The sequence below is a fragment of the Ovis aries genome, chromosome 22, assembly GCF_016772045.2.
Source record: "Ovis aries strain OAR_USU_Benz2616 breed Rambouillet chromosome 22, ARS-UI_Ramb_v3.0, whole genome shotgun sequence".
In the NCBI taxonomy this organism is placed as follows: domain Eukaryota; kingdom Metazoa; phylum Chordata; class Mammalia; order Artiodactyla; family Bovidae; genus Ovis; species Ovis aries.
The window spans coordinates 8,772,225-8,795,641 of NC_056075.1; the positions used below are offsets into that span (position 1 = coordinate 8,772,225).

The 23,417-nt window shown below is 45.9% G+C and overlaps 1 protein-coding gene across 30 annotated transcripts in view; it reads right to left on the reverse strand.

Annotated features, from left to right (window-relative positions):
* Nucleotides 1-23,417, reverse strand: part of SGMS1 (sphingomyelin synthase 1) — a 335,256-nt gene that overhangs the window by 299,573 nt on the left and 12,266 nt on the right. For 4 of the 30 annotated variants that reach the window (XM_060404905.1, XM_060404887.1, XM_060404913.1 and 1 more), the window contains exon 1: nucleotides 407-23,417. This exon is cut by the window's right edge and continues 9,862 nt beyond it. The exons of 24 other annotated variants lie outside the window; for them this stretch is intronic. The gene's annotated coding sequence lies outside the window, so the exon portion shown is untranslated. 2 more of the 30 variants (XM_060404906.1, XM_060404888.1) reach the window with 1 other exon arrangement.

Consider the following 23,417-nt stretch of genomic DNA (forward strand, 5'->3'; position numbering starts at 1 on the left):
TTATCTCGCAGAACCACACCAGACTGGCCACACCTCCAGGCAACGTCCCTCCCAGCAAAGGCATCCAGGACAGGTCTATTACTACACGCTACAACACATGCTCCCTTGACCACTGTGCTCCCTGGGCAGGGTGGCCCAGGGGCCTGCCGGTCACAGACCCGATGCCTTCACCACACCTCACGTTATCTATTACATTTGATCTTGCCACAGCCCTGTGAGGCAAGGGGTGTTTCCTGAATGCATTTTCTAGAGAAGGCAGATTAGTGTCAGAGATGATACAGGGCATTCAACTAGACAATCAGTTCAGTTCAGTCACTCAGTCGTGTCTGACTCTTTGCGACCCATGAATCGCAGCACGCCAGGCCTCCCTGTCCATCACCATCTCCTGGAGTTCACTCAGACTCACGTCCATCGAGTCAGTGATGCCATCCAGACGTCTCATCCTCGGTCATCCCCTTCTCCTCCTGCCCCCAATCCATCCCAGCATCAGAGTTTTTTCCAATGAGTCAACTCTGCTCATGAGGTGGCCAAAGTACTGGAGTTTCAGCTATAGCATCATTCCTTCCAAAGAAATCCCACGGTTGATCTCCTTCAGAATGGACTGGTTGGATCTCCTTGCAGTCCAGGGGACTCTCAAGAGTCTTCTCCAACACCACAGTTCAAAAGCATCAATTCTTCGGCGCTCAGCCTTCTTCACAGTCCAACTCTCACATCCATACATGACCACAGGAAAAACCATAGCCTTGACTGGACAGACCTTAGTCAGCAAAGTAATGTCTCTGCTTTTGAATATACTATCTAGGTTGGTCATAACTTTACTTTCAAGGAGTAAGCGTCTTTTAATTTCATGGCTGCAGTCACCATCTGCAGTGATTCTGGAGCCCAAAAAATAAAAGTCTGACACTGTTTCTACTGTTTCCCCATCTATTTCCCATAAAGTGATGGGACTGGATGCCATGATCTTCGTTTTCTGAATGTTGAGCTTTAGGCCAACTTTTTTGCTCTCCTCTTTCACTTTCATCAAGAGGCTTTTTAGCTCCTCTTCACTTTCTGCCATAAGGGTGGTGTCATCTGCAAATCTGAGGTTCTTGATATTTCTCCCAGCAATCTTGATTCCAGCTTGTGTTTCTTCCAGCCCAGCGTTTCTCATGATGTACTCTGCATAGAAGTTAAATAAGCAGGGTGACAATATACACCCTCGACGTACTCCTTTTTCTATTTGGAACCAGTCTGCTGTTCCATGTCCAGTTCTAACTGTTGCTTCCTGACCTGCATACAGATTTCTCAAGAGGCAGGTCAAGTGGTCTGGTATTCCCATCTCTTTCAGAATTTTCCACAGTTTATTGTGATCCACACAGTCAAAGGCTTTGGCATAGTCAATAAAGCAGAAAGAGATGTTTTTCTGGAACTCTCTTGCTTTTTTGATGATCCAGTGGATGTTGGCTATTTGATCTCTGGTTCCTCTGCCTTTTCTAAAACCAGCTTGAACGTCAGGGAGTTCATGGTTCACGTATTGCTGACAAGACCAGAGATGATAACTGCCGCTTGGATCTTCTGACCCCAAGCTCAGGGCTTATCTCACTCTGCAGGCTGTCCCCACCCTCCCCACTCCACCCTCCACACAGCAACATCCTGAACCCAACCTCAATGCCAAATGACCAAACAAGACAGCCACACGGCACTGTGGGGGGTGGGGGGTGGGGAAGATGGAGTGGGGTGGATGGAGGGCACACACACCCTAAGAGTATCTATTACTAATCATTCTTAATAGTACCATCAATATTGTACTCATGATCACCAGTTACTGATAGTAATTATACTTCCCTTTGAAACACAATAACCTTTAATGTATTTTTGACATTTATATATATATATATCATTTTTCTCCCTTCTTTTTCAAGAGGGCACACTATTGGCCAAAGGAAGTAAAACAAGCCTCACATGGCACCCCAGGTAATTTTCATCTCTGCCACAACAATAGACAATTACCACTCGCTGTTGAGGATTTTTCCATTCATTTTTTATAAAAGGCGAAATATAGTAAAATACAACAGCAGAGACACTGACTGTTCTGCCAATAAAGATGGAAGCAGTGTCAAAACTACTGCTGGGGAGAAGGTAGTAGCCCTCCATGACAGCCTCAAGTGGCCCGTCACCTACTGGTCATCAAAATGCTGCAGGCAATACACAAAGGTTAGAGGTCATGAGGTCTGCCATGTGACAGTGCTGGTGTACAAAAGTCAAGGCCCCTCCCCTGGAGTCCAGTCCCGCCTCCTCCACTCACTAGCCTGATTAAAAGCTGAGAGAGCCGCCCCAAGCAGCCACCTCTCCTGTGGGTTGGAATACCTCTTCACAGGGATGTTGAGGCTCACAAAAGAGATAGGATGCGATTCAACGGCCCACAGACAAGAGCACCTGGAGCCCAGGAATACTGACCAAGAAAAGCAACACTAAACCAAGGGAAAAAACATGACGCACCTTTGGAAGCAACGACCTTACTCGCAGATTTGGGGGAAGGAAGGACGAGCACATGAATCCGTGATACTAACACTGCTAATTATGAAACACATGTGCATTATGAGGTTGAACGCAATCGTTGCATGAATTTTTAAGCTAAAACACCTACCCTTACTTGCCTAGTTCATTTCTAGTTACACCCTGACATGTGGAGGAAGGGAGCAAGGGCTGCAATCTCTCTCTTTCCTTAAAGATGGCCTTGGGAGAACGTGTCAAGCTGGCTGGCATTTTATTATCACAGTACACCCAGAAAACTCCTAATGGTCTCTGTTTCAGAGTATTCTCTTCAAACTCAGGAGCCCCAGATTGCTGCCAGATCTAGGTACATGTAAGATGAAGTCTAGATACATACAATCCCATCTATACCCCACATCCTGGTGTGTTACTCAAGATCCTCTCTGCTCCGCACCCTCCATTCTCCCCATCAGAGATAACCCACTAGCCTGAATTCTGACTTACTCCTTTGCTCCTCTCTTGGTTTTATCACATCTGTATTCTCAATATATTGTTGTGTTCTGCCTGGTTTTAATTGTTATACAAAGGAAACCAGGACTGTATTCAGACTCGCCTCTTGAGATTTTGATTTTGAGATTCATCCCTCTTGACTCATGCGACTGTAGCTGATTTTTCACCACCATATTGTTCTCACTGTGTGACTTTACCCACAATTTACCGCTCTATTCTACTGCTGAGGATCATCTGGGGATTGTTTGGTTTTCGCTATTAAGAATAATGCTGCCATTTAGATTCTAGTGCTCGTCCCCTGGTGCACACAGCAAGAGTTTCTCCAGGGCGTATCCCTAGAAGAGAGCAGGGCTTGGGATCACATACGTTCAGCTTCTCAGAAACGCCAGATCATTTTCCAAAGTAGCTGCCACAATTGACTATTTAGCCACCCTTCCTGTCTCTCTCCAAATAAGAGGCTTGCTTGTTTTGCTAATCACCAGCAAAGCTTTCAACCAACAAAAGGGAAAGCTTTTCCTATTTGCAGCATCGCTGCTACAAATAAACAGTACTCCAAAGTAGTGACCCAGACAGCTGGGACATATTAGTCATAGGACAGACTTCGGAATACTGATGCAGACCCAGCCGGCACCACACACTGCCCACACTGGATTTCTAGACCTATGGTGAATTCAGAGGCTGTCTTCTTCCTGGTGGACTCACAGCTATGGTCCCCGCTTACTACTGTCAACTTGAAGGGGAAAAAAATTAACTCACATGCAATCCAGCCAAATTCAAGTTTAAAGCTGAGGAGTCAAATCATTTCAAAGAAATAGTGTATTGCTGTTGTCTTTTTTTTTTTTTTTTTAATACCGAGTTGCCTGTGTTTTTATATAGTCACCTAAAAACTCTTAGGTATTCTCTAGACAAAAAGACATTCTATTTAGGTTTAGTTATTTCAATGTCTTAGGTGGAGATAATAATTTTATGACAATTTAATCTGTAGTTCCAGTAAAATCATAGTATCAAACATTTCTGTTGGCATTAAATTTAAAAAATGAGAAATTCTTTCAATCTGGGCAGGAAGAAGAAAGTGAAGTCACTCAGTCGTGTCCGACTCTTTGAGACCCCATGGACTGTAGCCCACCAGGCTCCTCGGTCCATGGGATTCTCCAGACATGAATACTGGAGTGGGTTGCCAGGAGAGAAGAAAAGTTACTATAAATTTCAAGGAGGCTCTTGCCATGTCACTGAAAGAAACAACGGTGTCAGTGACCAAAACGCGGTTGTTCCGACTCACCCTCTTTCCAGTGCTTGTCTCCTTACAATCATTTCTCCCTGTGAGGTAGCAGCTATTGCTACACCCATTTCACAGATGGCAGAAACCGAGGCATAGAAAGCAATCAGGTCGTGCACAGCACACAGCTGATGAGTGGTAGAACAAGGATTTGAAGCTGGTTTACCACAGAATCCACATTCTAACCACTACTCTCAGCAGCTCTTTCAGCCTCCTAAGACTAGCTAGAAGGCCCTGCCTGCGATGGTGACAATAACTGCAGCTACCAGTTGCAAAGCGTCAACAACGCACCACGCGCTTGCTAAGTGCTTTCTTGTGTTGTTTCTGTCCCCACATCTCCACCAGCGTGTATTATTCCTATTTGACAGCTGAAGAAATCTACGCTCTAGGAGTTTACATAACTTGGCCACAGTCACATAGGCAATAAAGACAATGGTTGAGACACCACTTGAACCTTGCCTCTGACTTAAAGCTCATGTTCTTTCTACTGTGGACTTTCTGGACAAAATAAAAGTACCTGGTCCCAGGGCTTGGGGGAGACAATTGTTGGCCATGGGTCTTAGGAACAGCCCCCACGAAGGAAACAGATGCCACAGAGGGAGAAAGGTGTGCCAGCTTTCTCGGCACCCGGCAGGCAGCAGCTCTCATGGCTCGATGGCGGGCACTGAGGCAGAGTGGCCTCCAACAAGAGCAGTGAGCATGGTCAAAGAGCCAGAGGTCACACTGTGCAAGTCAAACGGCCACTGCACACAGCGTTTTCATCTGTAAAATAGGGCTTTTATTTTAAAGGGTTACTATGAAGACTTGGGGCTCCAAAATCTCTGCAGATGGTGACTGCAGCCAGGAAATTAAAAGACGCTTGCTCCTTGGAAGAAAAGTTATGACCAACGTAGACAGCATATTAAAAAGCAGAGACATTACTTTGCCAACAAAGGTCTGTCTAGTCAAGGCTAGTCAAGGAAATGAGTCCTGAATATTCATTGGAAGGACTGATGTTGAAGCTGAAACTCCAGTACTTTGGCCACTTTGCATTGAATCACTACACAGAGCTACCAGAGTAACATATTTCTTAAAATCAAAAGGCTCAGTCTTGTGTTGGTTCTAATATTTGATTCAGAGTGGAGGAGGAGACCTGCTAAGGGGCAATTTTCCAAAGGAAGGTAGCCAGCAAGGGGCAGAAACAGCCTCAGTACACTATGAAGTGTTTGAAGAGAATAACAGAAGCGGCCACTGCTAATGGTTTCTCAGTATATACCATGGACAACCTTCTACGTTCTTCTTTAAAACCTTTGCTCATGGGGACTTCCCTGGTGGTCCGTGGCTAAAACTCCCAATGCGGGTGGGGGGGGGGGGCACGTTCAATGCCTGGTCAGGAAACTCTAATAGATCTCCCATACCACAGCTAGAGATCCCACCCGCCACAGTGAAGATCAAGGATCACACGCTGCAGTTAAGACCCGGAGCAGCCAAAGAAATAAATAAGTAATTTTTTTCCCCTATTTTTTTTTATAAAGTGGTTTTTATTTTCTCTTTTTAAATTTTTATTCATGTATTTAGGCTGCCCTGGGTCTTCACTGCTGTGTGCAGGCTTTCTCTAGTTGCGCTGAGCAGGGGGCTGCTCTCTGGTTGCGGTGGCGTCTCTTGTTGTGAAGCAGGGGCTCTAGAGCACCAGCTCAGTAGTTGTGGCGCAAGGGCTTAGCTGCCCTGTGGCATGTGGCATCTTCCCAGACCCGGGATCGAACCAGTGTCTCCTTCATTGCAAGGCAGATTCTTAACCACCTGACCTCCAGGGCATCCCTAAAAAATTAATCTAAAAAAAAAAAAGAAAGAAAGAAACCCTTTGCTCACTAACCCTGAGAGAAAATACTGCGATATAGATCCCTATTAAACAGATAAGAAAACCGACTCAGAGGTGAAATGACTGGCCCAGTCACTGAACTTGTCAATGAGTATAATAATGGCTTATAGCATACATACATTCAACAAATATCTACTGAACACAGGCTCTGCATCATAAAAACAGAAGACACCACTTACCTCACAAGGGTTTTATAAGGGTAAAATGAGATTATGTATGTAAAGTTCCAAGCTCAGGCCTTGACCTTGGAATGTACTGTGTACCTGGGCAATACTGCTGACATAGAAAGTCAGGCACAATAACCAGATGGAATAGGGATGTGATACTGATGTGGGTCAAACAAACATCATAAAGGATAACAGATAAACAGATATACCTAACAGGCAGAAAATACACACATGAAAAGATGGTCAGCATAATTAATCATTAAAGAAATAAATGCAAATTAAAATCACAATACGAGACCATTACACATCTATCAAAATAGCTAAATTTTAAAATCTGGCAATATAAAATGCTGACAAAAACTCAGAGCCACTAGGATTCTCACACACTGCTGACATGATGAGTAAACACACACAGTGGCATATCCATACTGCGGAATACCACTTACTAATAAAAAGGGACAAGTGATTGATACACACAGCAATATGCATGAATCCCAAATGCATTATGCTAAGTGAAAAGAGCGAGTCTCAAAGGGATAGACTCTACACAGTCCCACTTACATGACTTTCTGGAAAAGGCAAAACTATGGTGACAGAGAAGAGTTCAGTGTTGCCAGGGGGAGGAGGAAGGTTTAACTACAAAGAGGCAAGCAGTACCAGGGAGTTTGAGAGGTGCTGGGTTATTCTCTACTCCGTTTATAGGCATGTGTTAAAACTTGTAGATCTACACGCTCCAAAAAAGAGAACTTCACTATTGGTAATTTTTTTTCATTATTAAAGAATGAAATTGTTACAACAGAAATTCTTACCGATAAGAAAGAACCAGTAGGTCCTGGTGAATGGATACTTGACACTTGGTTTGTGGTGATGGAGGGGACACATGAAAGCCAAATATCTCTGCAGCTCCTTGCAGAGGGAACAGCCATGGTTCAGGAGACCACGGAGGGCCAATGTGCGAGGAGGGGTCAACACAGAAGCTCTGAGGGGTTCTAGCCTGGTTTCACTAACTGAGGACTGTCAAATTACACAAGCCACATCTCCTCCCTGAGCCTTTTAATACTAGCATGGGACAAGGCAAATGATCTTAAAGGTTCATTCCACCACAAACACTGCAAAGTCAGCTTGTTTTTAAGCTACCGAGTCTGGGAAGACAGCAGGAAAAATAAGTAAAGATATCCAGATACAGAAAAACGGCTATGCACCCACACAAACACCATCAGGGACCAAAATAATGAGACAACCACAGATGGGTGTGGATGGTGGAGTGATGGTGGTAGAAGTAACCAATAGCCGGCAAGGGACCGGAGGAGCCTGAGATTACCACTGTTTGCAAGTAGAAGGAGGAGAAGAGAGGCGCACGCGGGTGAATGTAGCGCGGAGCTGGAACAGCTCAGCGACCAAATGCTGAAAGAGTTAAGAAGAATGAGGACTGACAAGACAACAAAACTAGACAGCTCTGTCAGAGATCAACGGAGTGAGTGTTCAACCCCCTGTCCCCCAACAAAGTAAAAGACTACCACACAAGGCTTGCTCCTTGTCTGAATTTATCTTGTGTCCTAATTGTTTTACCCTTGCATTTTCAACCCCAGTCTACCTTCATCTTTGCTGTCAGAAGCCCAAAGTTTAATTTAAACATGTAGGCGTGGTTCCCTTGCAATAGCCCACTTCAGAGGCTGCAATTTTCAAAATTTAGATATTCCTGGAAATCGACAATGTGACTGTTGAATGCTAGCAAGCCATTTTCTTGTGTTGTGTAAGTTTATGCAATGACTCCAGAATTTCGGAACAGGAAAATTTAGAAAATCATTTCTAAAGGATTTAGTAGAATGTCAAGAGTACACCTTAAAAAGGACTAAGATTTTATTGTTGTCACTTTATTGGGTTGTGAAGCAGGAAAATTGTTTGAATTGAATCATATTCCCAAACTCACCAACTGAAATGACTCGACTTCTTCATTCCTGCCCAGAACAGGCCTCAGAACACCACCTCTTCAGCCAATCTTCCTTTTTAATGATTATAGGTGAAAACATCAATCTGATACAACCCAGTTCTACCAGTTATAAAAGAAGAGAAAGAGCAAATGACTTCAGCTCAAAATCTGGTCTCTTCCACCACTAAAGTGAAGTGAAAGTCGCTCAATCGTGTCCGACTCTGAGATCTCATGAAGCCCACCAGGCTTCTCTGCCCATGGAATTCTCCAGGCAAGAAGAGTGGAATGGGTAGCCATTCCCTTCTCCCGGGCACCTTCCTGACCCAGCGATCAAACCTGGGTCTCCCACATTGCAGGCGGATTCTTTACCATTTGACCACTGGGGAAGCCCTTCCATCACTAACGACTCACTAACTTTGGGCAAATTTGTTCACTCCTTATCACCCTTTCTGCATCTACAAAGAAGGGGTCATCATCACTGCGTGCTCCCATCCAGTAAGCAGGCTACAGCCCCTCGCACCGGATGAGATCATGTCTGCAGAGGCACTTCAGGAGACCACAGATAGAAAGACAAGTATGAGGTGTCACGACTGCCATCCTGTGTGCGGTGGGGTGGGAGGGCAGGTGAGTATATTTCGCACACAGTCACATCCCAGCTGCCTCTTTCAAGTCAACCATATGCTTCTCCTCCGTCACAGCTGGCTGTTGAGCAGATGCTGGAATGGATACAGGCAGAAAGGTGGGGAGGAAGAATGCTTTGGTTACCCAGCTTCAGTCCTCCTGGTTTGAGGAAGATAAAAAAGTAATTTCTCATCCGTGTATATTTCACTAACCTCTTTTGAGAACCTTCAATGGCACAAAGAAGCATGAGGGTTTTGCGTTTTTTTTTAACAAAACAGGCTGTGCTCTCAAGCGTGTTCACTCTGGAAACAGCTAAGTAGCCCATCACAACCCAGTGCGCTTGGTGGCATAACGGAGGCAGGCGTAGGGGAAACCCCAGCCCAGACCACAGAGTGGGTGAGGAGGGCGGGGCTCCTCCCTTGACTCTGAGTCAAGTCTTGAAACACGAGAATAAATGAGATGAGTCAAGCGGGGGAAAGGCATTCGGTGTGGGCAGAAGGCGTGGAAGCAGGACCCACTGAGGAAGGGACCCTCTCATACCTGAGAGGACGACAAGGGGCCGTCAGGGGAGACTCACGCTCAGGCTCTCTCCTGCGGGCAACGGGAACCAGGGACGTATTTAAGCAGGACGCACACGGCGACCCTGGCAGGTGAGGAAGAGGACCGTGACAACCTTTGGGAGAATGGAATGAAGGCAGGGCAGGAGGTGGAGGGCTGTACGTATAGAAATCCAGGCGAGCAGCCACGAGGCCGTGGGAACACAGAGGAACACAAGAGCTGGTAAGGAGGTAAAGGGACCTTGCTTTGGGGCTGGAGGGACACAGGGGTAGCAGGGCAGGAATTGTTGATGCCTCCCTGGCTCTGTCTTAATGACTTGGAAGAGGATGGTCTTTTCACGAGACACTAGAGGAGCACAGACTTGGCGGGCAGGGCGAGTTCACTCTGTACTGTCATTTTATACATGCCTTCACGTATCTGAGGTCACTCTGTGCATTTGTGACCAACCAAAAAGTCACACTCTTCAACATTTACCTGCCTATTGTGAATTCCCACAGACAAGATGGAACGTCTAGGCAAGATGGAATGTCTGGGCAAGAACTCAATTCGGTGCTCTGACCTTCAGGAGCCAAAATAGGAACAGCCCTCACATCAGACTTGACGCTCAGAGAGGTTAAGTGGCTTACCTCAGGCCACACAGTTAGCCAAAGAGGGGACTTCGCCTTAATCCTGGATCGTAGGCTTCCAGAAAGTCAGTTTTTCACCTAGAATACTACACTGCCTCATTAAGGGCCTAGCCATCTACAGTCTTGCTCCGTGGACGTGTTACTCTTCTTTTGCCCCTCCTTTCTGATAATAGAGTCCAGGCCTCAACTACCTCCTTCCAGCCCCTGGAAACACTGTTCCCACTGCTAAGCTCAGGCTCAACTGTCCTGTCAGCCTACAGAGTCCAGCCCCATCCTCATGCTCATTAGCATGTTCCCCATGCTCCTTAAAGCTCATCCCAACAGTTACTTCTGATAACCAGGTACTCTGTGGCTCAGCAAACGCAGGGAGAATGTTCCGATTTCTATAGGAGCTACTTCTGAATTCAACTGTCCTATCTTACATCATGGCACTAAAATCCTCGAGGGTGGTCCTCACGTTACACATATTTGTGTCACTGGCTAAACCCAGCATGATATTTCTCCTCCTTCTTGCTCTCCTATCTGTGCCAGTGTTACCTCTGAGAAGAAGAGAGGTCCAGGCCCTGCAGAAGGATGCACAGAGCTTATCTGGAGCCTGTCCCTCACCTGGCACTGTCTTAGGCACCGGACAGTAAGGTCTCTGAACTTATAGCCCAGTGGAGATAGGATATTTAAAATAATAATAATATGTACACCAAAATACATCAAACAAACATCCAACAAAATTGAGGGCTGCATTCACTATATTATTCTGTTTTCTAGTTGTTCAAAATATTTTCATATTAAAAATATTTAAAATGAGGAAAAAATAAGTGAAAAGCCTCTACTCCCTGGGGAAGGAACTAGTTAGTCAGACTGATTCATTTACAAAGGTTCTACATAGAGAAAATCTTACTGTAACTTGTTTTATATTTAACACCATATTTCACAGGGTGGGGGAAAGAAGCAATCAGGGGAAAGAAAGAAATGCACTGATATGAATTTAATCCAACAATAAAATGAGGTTCTCAAGTCACTCTAGACTTTCCTCATTTCTACCTCCATATCCTCTAAAATGGTAAATGATAAAAGAAAATAACAGAAAACTATAATCACCTTCTAGCACATTTTGGCTTCAGGAGAGGAAGTGCTATAATCAATCACTACCATTTACTCTACATCCGTGATGTGCTGGGCGTTCACAGACCCAATCCCATCATGACTCTGTGAGATGAGCCTTACTGTCCCCATTTTACAGATGTGACAATTAAGATTCAAATAATTCAGGTCATTAGATCAATATCCTGCTGTCAGGGATGGCTGAGCAGGCACCCAAACCCATTCTCTGCCAAGACTCAAAAGCCCGGATTTTACTTTCATTGCACCGTGCTGTGTGCCCTCCAACAGTCGATATTCCCTTCCTTTCATTTTTCATAAACATCTGGGCTCCACAAATGAGTGAATCTGATAAAGAAAATCTCCACCAGGCAGTTTAGTAAATTAAAAAAAAAAAAATCCAAGAAACTACAGTCTTGAAGTATACAGCATCAGAAATAGTACCTCCAAATGTTAACTCAAAGTAAAACAAAATTGAGTAGTAAAGAACTCAACTGTACAGTCCTCTAAAGTCATAAAAAGAAATACCGTGTAACTATTTTAAACAGCCATAACATCTGAACAGATCTTAAAGACGCAGCAGGCAATAAATCGATGAGAGGAAAAAAATGAATTCTTAAAGTCACTTTCTAACACTATCTATCTGTAAACATTTCTTACTGTGGAGAGTGTACAAAACTCACCCTCTACATGTCAATAGAGGAATAAGACAAACCAGAGCCTTTGTGAGCAGGCTGAGATTTTATTATTTACTGAATTCTCAAAAATTAAGAATAGCATTAAATTTGAAATACAGGCCGCTGTTTATTCCGGTAGTAGTCGCATTAACAAGTCTGGAAATGAAATACAAATTATAAAATGCAATGATCAAATTTAATCTATATATCAATAAATTCACTTCTAAAATAGAGACCTTGGTACAAACAGGTCTGCACTTTCTCCGTCACTTCTTCCCACACAGGCTGGTTATCAGGACCCAAACTACTCTGACCACACGTCCCAAACAATAAGGAACCAGAGCCCCTTCTACCAGGTGGACCGCAACCTCCTCCATCCCACCTCTGAGAAAGGGAAGTGGCCCCTTGCAGGAATCTGCATAGGCCAAGCTGCTGAGCAAGGAGACTCGAGGGTCCAACCTCAGGAGACACGGACACATACATACAGGTCAGGCAGAGGCAACAGGGAAGGAGTCAGAGAAGGAACAATCGGGAAGATCAGGGAACAGGAATACTCGGAGACCCCAAGAACCAAAGGAGGAAAAGGAAATGAAAGAAAGGAGCTCCCTGACAGTCAAGAAGGAAGATAAAGAAGCTTTTGCCGAGTTACCTGACACACTGCCAGGTAAGTGAGCCACACTCAAAATTTTAATGATACAAAAAGACCCCAATTATCTTTTTTTCCTAAAGATACATCCCTAATTATATCTTGTATTTGAATCAAAAAAATTGATTCAGCCAGTATTACAGTTATTCTTTGAAGTAGAATATTTGACTAACGGGCAAAAGAGACCATCAGTCTCTTTTGCATATAAAAATTATATGACTGAGGATTAAACATGTATGTTATTTCGTTCCAGAGATCACCTATGAAAATTGAGGACCTTTCTAAATCTATTCCACAACTCTACAAATCTATACACATATGTATCACTAAAAAGACCAGGAGAAATGACAAAAATTAAAAAAGAAAGAGCATGCAGTAAGGAAACAGACCTTTAGTATAAAACTATAATTCACAATGCTAGGATTTCTCCGGTGGCCCAGTGGCCAAGACTCTAGACTCCCAATGCAGGCGACCTGGGTTTGATCTCTGGTCAGGGAACCAGATCCCACAAGACACAGGTAAGAGTTCCCATGTCATGACTGGGAAAAAAAAAAGAAACATCTTGAGTGCCACAACTGAGGCCCAGTACAGCCAAATAAATAAAACAAAATAAATATATATTTTTTAAATCCACAATGCTATCAGTAAACTCATGGACAGGGTTCAGATATATCATTTGTCTTGAGAAAACATGAGCAGCATAAGCAAACAGACTTGACTGGCCTCATTTAAGCCATAGTTAATTACAGTTAACTGTTATCTAGCCTGCAAAGTACAAAACATTTCACTTCTTTTTCCACAAAACAGGACTAACCTCAATTTCCCACTTCTCCAGAAATTATCTCAGATGTCATTGCAGGATGAGCAGACACCACTAAGCCAGGGGCCCACCGAATGGAGTCAGGGGAGAGAAGGCTGCCCTATATTCTCCGCCAGACCTACCCTACCACACTGATTTGAAAACTATGTAAGTTTAAATTAAGAGGGCTTGTGAGATACACACAGCCGGCAGCCCAGACCCTGAGCTCCCCTCCAGGCATAGAGGCAGGCTCACTGAAGAGCAAACCCCTTACATAAACCCTATCTATATGTCCAGAAAGGGTTCAGATGAGACCTTCAGCAGCTACGACTGAGCTGAGGAAGCAAGGCTACTGCCAAATGCTTCCCTCCTGAGGTGCCGACAGGCAAAGCTAGCAGGGCGAAAGGCATGACAACGTCAGGCTGTTTTCCAAGAACCCTGACAGGCCTCACTCAAGGCTGCTGCCAAGTTCGCTGATGAGACCACTCAGAAGTGGTATGAAACTGCTCTCTCGACCTCAGGCAAATACTAAAGCTTTCAGCTGAACACTGTTGAAAGTACTTGGGGGTTTTTCATGTCTGTGAGGGAGGCATTTCCTGGACCAAACTTGGACGTGGTAGCCCTCTAATAAAACTGATCACAAAATGGCACAGATTTTCCTTTCTTTTTTTAAAGTCTATTTAAAGATGATTCACTCCAAGAAAGTCACAGCAGCAGCATTATTCACACCAAAAGGTAGAAGCAACATCCCGGAAGCAATCCCAGCGTCCACCAACAGACAAACAAAAGTACAGTGTCTACATACAATAGGATACCATTAAGCCTTAAAAAGAAAGTAAATTATCATATATGCTACAGTATGGGTGAATGCTGAAAACATGCTACATGAAATAAGCCATATATAAGGACAAATACTGTATTATTTCACTTATATGAGGTACCTGGAATAGTCAAATTCATAGAGCAAGTAGAATAGCGGTGCCAGAGGATAGAGGGGGGAGGGCATGGAAAGTCATTATTTAATGGGCACAAAGTTTCAGCTTGGGATGATGAAAACATTCTGAAGACAGATGGTGGTATTGGTTGTGCGTCACCGTGAATGTCCTTAACGCCACTGAACTGTACACTCAAAAATGGTTAAAATGGCAAATTTTAAGGTATGTATATTTTACCATAATTAAAACAGAATAATAAATAAAAGATGTTTGTACTTTTTAAAAGCAAACAATAGATTTGCTTAGTCACATCTTAGAAATATATTTTAGACCTATACAAATACAATATATGCACATATATTTCTGCTTATTTGAGGATCCAATGCAATTGTCTCCAGCTACCATTCTTGGCTGAACTGCCATTTTTGATTTTCACATAGAAGGCCAAAGAGCAGAATGCTTTCTTCAAACATCATTCCTGGCATTCGTGAACAGGCATGTGATCAGCGACTGCATCACCACTCAGGCTACACATCAGCTTGGCAGCATCAGCAATAGGAACAAGGCACATCCTTCGGACAGTTTCTGTTAACATCCAAAGACTCATTTCCAAACGCTGGTGAGCATTCCAGAAGCACACCTCAGAAGAAAACACTCCTCCACCCAAAGGCAAACCATGTGACGCCCAAGGGATTCTGTCATGTACTTACACAAGATGCTCCAAGACGGGATGGGAAGGCTGGTTATTACATATGTGAAAAGGCTGTTTGCATAAAAGGGAATTCTAACACTGCACTTTGCAGATGACAGCATTGACACAGGACACTTGCTAACAATATCAAAGAGCCTGCTTGCTGACAACCCAGGGTTGCTTGTAGGCAAAGCAGTCGATTGTTGGGAACTGAGCTGCCTTGAAGGAGCAAACATTTCTCACATGTTACCTCCGTAAAGATTCTTTTGTCATTCTTCCCCAGGGGAGATGCTGAAATTGGTGTGCAGGTAGTGAAAGCTGAGATGCAGATGGAGATTTGGAAAACAGCTTTGTTATCTTAAAAGCCAATTACACTGCTCCACTGCCACACTTCCAGAGCCCAGGCTTAGGGATGCGCTATGCTCTCAGCTGGCTGTGGGAAGCGGCAATCACAGGCCAAAATATCATAGGAAAATGTGTATAAGATTTTATTTCTGCTTCTGAGATCATACAGACATATTCTCCTCTGCGTACCACACTAAGCCAGGGTGAGGGATAACTTCACAGGAAACTGTAATATCACCAAGGAAATCTTTATGTCCAGGAGTTAAGGAGGAAATGCCAGTCGTTGCTCAAAAGTTCAGTAAGTTGGATACAAACTACACCTTACAGCATCTTAGATGGACAGCTAGCCAAAATAATAAAAAGCAATTCAAAAGCCAAACCAAATAAATAACAAAATAAATGAATAAAAGCCTTGCTTCTACCTCCTCCACCTCAGCTGAAAGTCAACATCTGCTGCTGCTGCTAAGTCGCTTCAGTCGTGTCCGACTCTGTGCGACCCCATAGACGGCAGCCCACCAGGCTCCCCCGTCCCTGGGATTCTCCAGGCAAGAACACTGGAGTGGGTTGCCATTTCCTTCTCCAACGCATTAAAGTGAAAAGTGAAAGTGAGGTGCCTCAGTCGTGTCTGACTCTTCGCGACCCCATGGACTGTAGCCTACCAGGCTTTTCCATCCATGGGATTTTCCAGGCAAGAGTACTGGAGTGGGATGCCATCGCCTTCTCCGAAAGTCAACATCTACCCAGGTTCAAAAATGTTCACAACACTGATCATACATGCTGAAAAATGAAGTTCTTGTGGCATAATGTCAAACTCTGTTATAATTTTTCATATTAGCATTGTTAATTACATTTATAAAAATTTCAGATTTATAGTCCGTATTTCAGGAGTCAATTTTAGAAACAGTGATATTTCAACACTTCCATCCTTGGGCATTTGGTCAAAATGTTTATTCAATGTGCACATCTAGTATTTACAGACAAAATGGGAGGGAAACACATCCAAATAACAGTATTAATAGTTATCTCTGGGTGATGGGATAATGAAGGATACTCTTTCTGCTTATATATTTTCTAAATGGAAGAAGCACAAAAAGTCAGGGAGAAAGGGAAGGAACAGGCTAAGACGGGGAGAGGAGGAGAAGGTGAAAAAGTTTTTCTAAAAAGAGAAGCCAAACGTAGGTTAAAAGGCAAGTAAGTGCCAAGCAGCCTTGAACAGCCAGCACAGGCCGCCCCCTGCCTCCAGCAGTCACCTTCACATGGACTCTGATATTAGCTGTGCCCCTAGTGATCCTGCCCTCAAAGCCACCCTTCCCAGGGTCTGCCTTCCTGAACATTTTGGCCCTAACTGCTAAGAGTCCCTGTCACCGCATTTCGTCACGTGGGCCCCGCCTCGTTCTGACTCGGGCCCCTGACTTGCTGTCGTCTGTGGTGTTCGCCACCACGTGGAGGAGTGCTTCATTCTTAGCAATCACCTGGTTTCAATCCCTTCTTGGAGCCTGGTGAAGCCTGGACTGGGACCTGTGCGTCCTGACTCCCTGATGGGCATCTTATCCACTCAAGTGCGTGGTCGTCAGGCCCATCTCGACTGCTCTGTCTGGAGAGGGGCCCCTGCAACAGAGACCCACATGCCTTCCCGTGTGGATCCCAGGAGCTGGCCAGCTCGCACACGGTAGAAGCTCCCAGAGTTTGGCCAAGAATGCAGCCCTTTCACATGCCCACCAAATGACAGTGTGACTGGGTCTCAGTACTGGGACAGGCAGCCACACTAGCGGATGCAGCGGTTCAATTCCTCTCCCTCAAGAAATCTGCTGCCCGTTTGCCTTTGAAGGAATCAAGCTTTCCTGAAGCTTTGTGGGGCCACCGATTTGAAATGCAGGCTGGTGCTGGGCGCAGACCTGCTTGGAAGAGCTGTCCCTGGGTGACTGGGAGCAGCCACACTACTGCCTCGTCGAAAAGATGCCCACCTGGGAGTCGGGAAGCACAGGTCCCAGTCCAGGCTTCGCCAGAAGGGATTGAAACTAGGTGATTTCTAAGAATGAAGCACTCCTCCATGTGGTGGCGAACACCACAGACGACAGCAAGTCAGGGGCCCGAGTCAGAATGAGGCGGGGCCCACGAGAGACGATGGTGAACAAGAGGCGATTCCAGGTGAGCTGCTGGCCGGGCTTGTGACAACTCGAGCACCGAGAACAAAGCCAGAAGGGAGAGCAGGGATGCGCCCCACTCCCCGCGTGACGGTGCCTTCACCAGCCTTTCACCCGCAGAGCCTCACACTGCAGTGGAGAAGGGAAGATGGTTTAACAAGAGGTGTTATCAATAAACTATCTCAGTGACTTACCTCAACCTTGCCAGAAAATCAGAGATTTCAGGTCAAGGATGTGGCCAGTAACGGGTATAACAGACAGAATCTGACTTCACAGGTGGTTGATCGTGCCTGTTAAGGAGTCACTGTTTTTACAGTCCTCTTATGAGTATTTATAAAACTTAATGAGAGAGTCGATATGGCTTGACTATTTTGCTAGGATACTATATGCTGGTTAAAGAGCAGGAACCATATCTGCCTAGTTTATCCCCGTGCCACCAGCACCCAGCCAGCTCCTGGCTCCTGGAGCTCATAGTAGGCACCCAACCAGCGTTTTCTGAAGAGTGTATTTCTCACGAATGCTGTATAGAACTCATTATACATAACAATGTGTTTTGGAAAACTTTCTACAAATATTCCTCTGATAATCTTCTTTCTAAGGGTTGCCAAGTAACCCATTATTTGGATATATGTCATTTGCTTAACCAACCCCAAACTGTTGTATATTAGCTTTTCAACTTTTCACCATGACAAACATCTCTGTGATAAATAGTGGTCTTAATTATTTCTTAAAATAAACCCCTGAAGTAGAATCGCTGAATCAAATAACTCAGTATTAATGCCTTTCCTCTTACAAGTTACCCTCATCTTGAGGGCCAACTGTCATGAACTCTATTATCTGGGTCAACTACTGTGCAAGTCTCAAGCAGCGGAGTCTCCTAAGACAGGAGACGTTGACATCAACAGCCAAAGTCCTACAGTGTCCTCTCTAGAGCTGTGTGCCCATAAGACCCAGAAATCTGAGAAGCAGCATCTGCTCAAGTGGTCTGCTCTCCTCCCGAGCCTCAGCCTTCTGCTCAGTGGAGGACAAAACCACACTGTAGCATCACACACGCCTCCCCTACCCCTCTCCCAGTAGTTGGCTGGTCTTCCACGATGCTAGCCTCATCTTTTGCTTCTTTTTCCTCCGAGGAATAACTGAATGCATTCCCACCGTAAGACATAGCAATGTCAAGTCCCAGATAACTGTACTGAGGCTCTCAGCCTGTGTCTGCCTCCCCGCTTTAGGCAAATTACATCTCATTAGTTCCTCTAAAAGGGGGACAGAAGGCAAGAAGGAGAAGCCCTCAACGGCCCAATTCTATCTTTTCATCCACTTTCATAAAAATAAACCTTTCAGAGCTCTTCCCGGTGGATTTAATGAAAGCTTTTGACATTCTCGCCAGAAAAATGCACACCCAGAATGACAGACCGGATTTAAGTGGCTTCCTGAAATTCATCTATGAACCCCAATAAGAACCGCTGAACCACTGATTGGGTCTTCAAACCCATGGCCAAAAAGAGGCCTGAGATATTCCTGGGGTGTTCTTGCTACCCTATCTCTGTCTCTAAAATCAGAGGGAGGGGAAAGTCCACCATGTCCAGGGCCCCTTGGAAACCTGGAAGTCAGCCGGGCACAACTGCTGCTCTCTCTCCAGGGCCTTTCAAAGGAACTCACATATCACTGCACAAAGAGTGGCAGGACAGCAAAAGCCAAACGACCCACCCTCTGATGGGGCACAGAGCCCTTACACAGCACAGGAAGCCTTGGCTCCTGACCCGCTGCCAGGCCTCACACTTGCTGACTTGACTGCAGGGTTTGCCCTGTCACCAAGAACACTCCACGCACACGGAGACTTTGGTCTCACCTGTATCCTCAGCCTCGTCCAAGCCAGAGATGCTGGTCCCAGTGGGTCTGAAGGCCTATACGAGAGACTGAGGCCGCCACGCAGGCTCCCACAGAGGCCGTGACATACATGGGCCATCCTGTGCACCTGGGACCTTAGGGCGAGGAGACTGGGGTCAAACATGGGGAACAGGGACAGGCTCTGGGATAAGATGGGGAAGAAAAGCAAGGGATCGGATGACAGGCCACAAGGTAAAAAAATCCCAGCAGCTCATGGCCACTGAGCTGGGGACGGATGGGCAGTCCCAGGGCACCAGCTCTCAGTCTCCCTCAGGACCCCCTACTCAAGTGAATGGTCAACGCACCGGCAGGGCAGCCCCCCTCAGACAGTAACCCCCTGCCACCACCGCCCACGTCACCTCACAACCAGGAAACAGCCCCCCACACCCTCCTGCATGCACCAAGGGCCTCAGGTGACAACTCTGTGACGCAGTGCCTATCACTGCCATTTCCCACAGGAGAAGGTCCACGCCTCAAAAGGACAGCACCTGTCCCCTCTTACCCTCTCCTGGTCTCAGGTGACCACAGCAGCCTGTCTCAGGCTGAAGGCCACGGATTTTCTCTTAGGACAAAATGTTTCTCTCAGGATACCCAGCAGGCCAGCCAGAGGCTTTCCTCTCCTCCTCCACTCACCCAGCCTGCCCATCCCTCCTGGTTTCCCTCAGAGCAAAAGACTCTGCCCTTCTGGCCTCAGGCCCCCTTTTTCAGACTGGCCTCAGGCAAACCCTCAGCCTATGTTTGCAGGGAGGGTAAAAGCACCTCTCCCCTCCAGCTGCTTTTTCTCTCCCCTTTTTGGTACCTCTGGCCTCTGCTACTGTCCCCCGCAGCTGGAAGGGGGAGCCCTTCGGCCAGCCCTCCCCTCTTCCTCAGGGGACAGTCTTTGTGTCTCTCTCTCCACCTCTCAGCTCCTGGGGCTTTTTCCTTCCACCCTCAAACATCACTTGACCTATGACCCTTGGAAGTTCCATTCCTAACCTGAGTATCATCCAACCAGCCCCCACCCCGCCCCACCCCACCCCATAACCTGAGATTAATGGTAACATCCCACAGCATTTGTCCTTAGGTAGCATTTGTTATAACATCCTTCCTGGACTCACACAGTGGGCCCGTGAATCAAACACTGAAAGCTGCACATTTTGCCCCTTTAGCTCAGACAGCCTGCCAGAAGGGATACGGATCACAAGCTGTAAAATACGATAGTGGAGCATCAACCGCTTACTGCTGTTCCTATAAAGCGGTTTGGATACACACCCAATAGGATCCGGGAAGGCAGTTCTGAAATAACTTTTTTTATTAATAGAATAATAAGCAACTGATGAAAGGGGCTTCACCAGTCACTTTCAGGTGTCCCCCAGTGACAGGACTCACAGATGTGGGGACCAGGTGACTAGGAGTCAGCTAATCCAAGCTCTCCACTTACAGATAAGGAAGCTGAGGCCCAAGTTCACCAAGGTCATAGTGTGGGCGGGCATGCCCTGGCTGGCAGGGTATCTGTAAAGGCATTAAGGAGAGGAGGGGGAGAGAGAAGGGAGAACAAGGAAAGTGAGAAGCAAACCACCGAAAACAGAACTGAAAATGGAATTTAGCACTTTGCCAGAAATTAAGGGAACCTTAATTTCACAGAACCTTGCTTTTAATAAAGAAGCTTCCTTTTAAAAGCTGATATACCTTAAAGATAGAAAGCCATTCATCTTCTGCAGGTTTTATGTTCCTAGGAAATAGCTAAAACTTAGCCACATTTGCAAAGACAGTCATCTGGCCCCCGCCCCCTGACCTCCCGGGTGGTTCTGAAGGGCACTCCCAGATCTGGATCCTTACAGGGTCTGCGGGCCCTCTGCAGTCAAACCCCCTCACTTAAAATGGAAATCACAAAAACAAAAAGAAACAAAACCAAACTATACCAGATCTGGGTCCATCTGTGCCACCCTGTGGTGTCAGCCTCTCACGCGCTCTGGCACGTGGGGAACCAGGAGTGGGCCACCTCCCTGTCCAGCTCTTCTGCCCCACCCCGGGGGCTTGGTGTGCAGCTGCCCACCACTTGGTGGCGGCTTTATCTGCGGATGTGCCTGTCTCCCCCGTGAGTCCCTTAGGAGCCCAGACCCCATCTCGTGCATTACTGCATCTCAAGGCCCAACAGGGGTCTGGCCCATAGCTGACCCCCAGCACATGGTCACCCTCCACCACCTGGCCTATGTGCACAGGCCTGTCTGGCCTCCCCAGTCTTCGCTTGGCCCTCTCCCATCCTCTGCCCTGCCACGTAACCTCACCAAGCAAACAAGCTAACCCCAGCTACTGGGGCCACAGGAAAGCCCCGACAACTAGCACAGGGAAAAGCCTGGAACACTTCTCCACCTGCATGTCCTTCTCCGAGGTGATCCTAAGACACCCTCTCCTACAAAATCTTTCAATCTGAAAATGTTCTGATTCCTCAGTTTCATGTATAACATTGCTGAGATGAGGGAAATGCCCTCTTTTTTAACTGCAAAACAGAAAACTTCATCTGGAATAACAGTGGATCATGCATTTGGTGAGGGCTTCCCATGTGGGAGCTAAATTTGGACACAATGTGACTATTTTACCTCACAACTGGAGACGGGTGCAGCCCTTCTTTTTAAGTGCTTTCCTACAAACTACTACAATTAATCCCATCAAATAATATAATCTCTCTCTCTCCTATCAGGTTATGCATCATCATACATTTTGAATTTCTCCATGTGTAAAGTTTCCCAAAGGGTTAAAACAATGGACACCAAGCCTTTTTGTGCCTATGGCAGGGAGTGGGGAGGGTGGAAAATAACAAAATAAAAACAAATCAGGTATCTTCCTAAGATGGAATGCCCTAGATGGCACTTCTCACTTCTAATATTAAGCCTTAACTCACATTTCCAAATTTTCTCTCCACCCGGGGTCCTCATCCATCTAACCCATATCAGAAAACACTGGCAAGGGCAGAAAGCATTTTCTCCACTGCCCTGGCCTGGCTCAGACATCCCTCTGCTGGCCTAGATAAACTGGACCACGTGAGTTCAGTTTTTATGTCATGAGGTGGACAGTATTTAAAATTTCTGAATCTGCAATCGTCTCACCTGACTGTAAGTAGAAGTAAGAGCAGCTGACTCTTCACCTATGTGAGTATTGATTATGGAAGTGGTTCTCAGAGTGGTCCCAGGCCAGTAGCATCAGCATGCTCTGGGAACATGTTAGACATGTAAACTATGAGGTCCCAGCCCAAGCTAGCGATACTTGCCTCCAAAACTCTGGTGGAGGTGGACCCAGCACAAGCGCTTTAACAAGCCTCCAGGTGATTCTAATATGTGCTGAAATTTGAGAACCATCAGTGTAGGCTGATAAACCTCCAAGGTCATGGGATTGCCCTGCTAGGCTAACGTTGGGTTTCCCAATTCTATGTAATTATAATGGCGCCATACCAACAGCACTTACCCTCCACACTCATCTCTAAAAGGGGATGATAATAATAACAGTCAGCTTATAGGCCTGTCACAAGAGTCAAGGGCTTACACAGGGTCTGGCACACAGTTCATCTTCAACAAGTCTGAATCCCTATAATTACTATACCTTTGCTAAAAGGTCGAGTCAAAATAGGAATACCGCAAAATAAAACCTGCTTCTAGCATGCTAATGTGAAAATTAATAAAGGAAAACCTTACAGGCCCCAACAGGAAAGGATGAACATTGCATCTCCTCATAGGATATCAACTACACCCCAGCGACTCAGTGAGTGCGAGAGTATCATCACCCTGAACGCTCACCTTTTTCCAATGACTTTCCTTCACAACTACCCTGCTAACTTCCTCCTTTTTCCTCTATAAAATAACATTCCTCTCCTTTACCTGTTGGACTCGCCTATAATTTTTGCCATGGCTTGCTTATCCTGAACTGCAAGTCTCTGCTATTCCCAAAGGGCTTCCCTGGTGGCTCAGACGGTGAAGAATCTGCCTGCAATGCAGGAGACCCGGGTTCAATCACCTGACTGAAGACATTTAGGACCAAGAGACAGCGCCTGGGAGACAGGGGCTGGCTTCACAGTCTACCATGCATTTACTTGCTCAGCCTACAACCTAAGTTCCCACTATATGCCCAGTAATCTGCAGGGGGTGGGGGGGGGGGCGGAATTCTCTCTACAGGACTGTGCCTCCAGCAGTCTTTCTGGACATCCAACAAC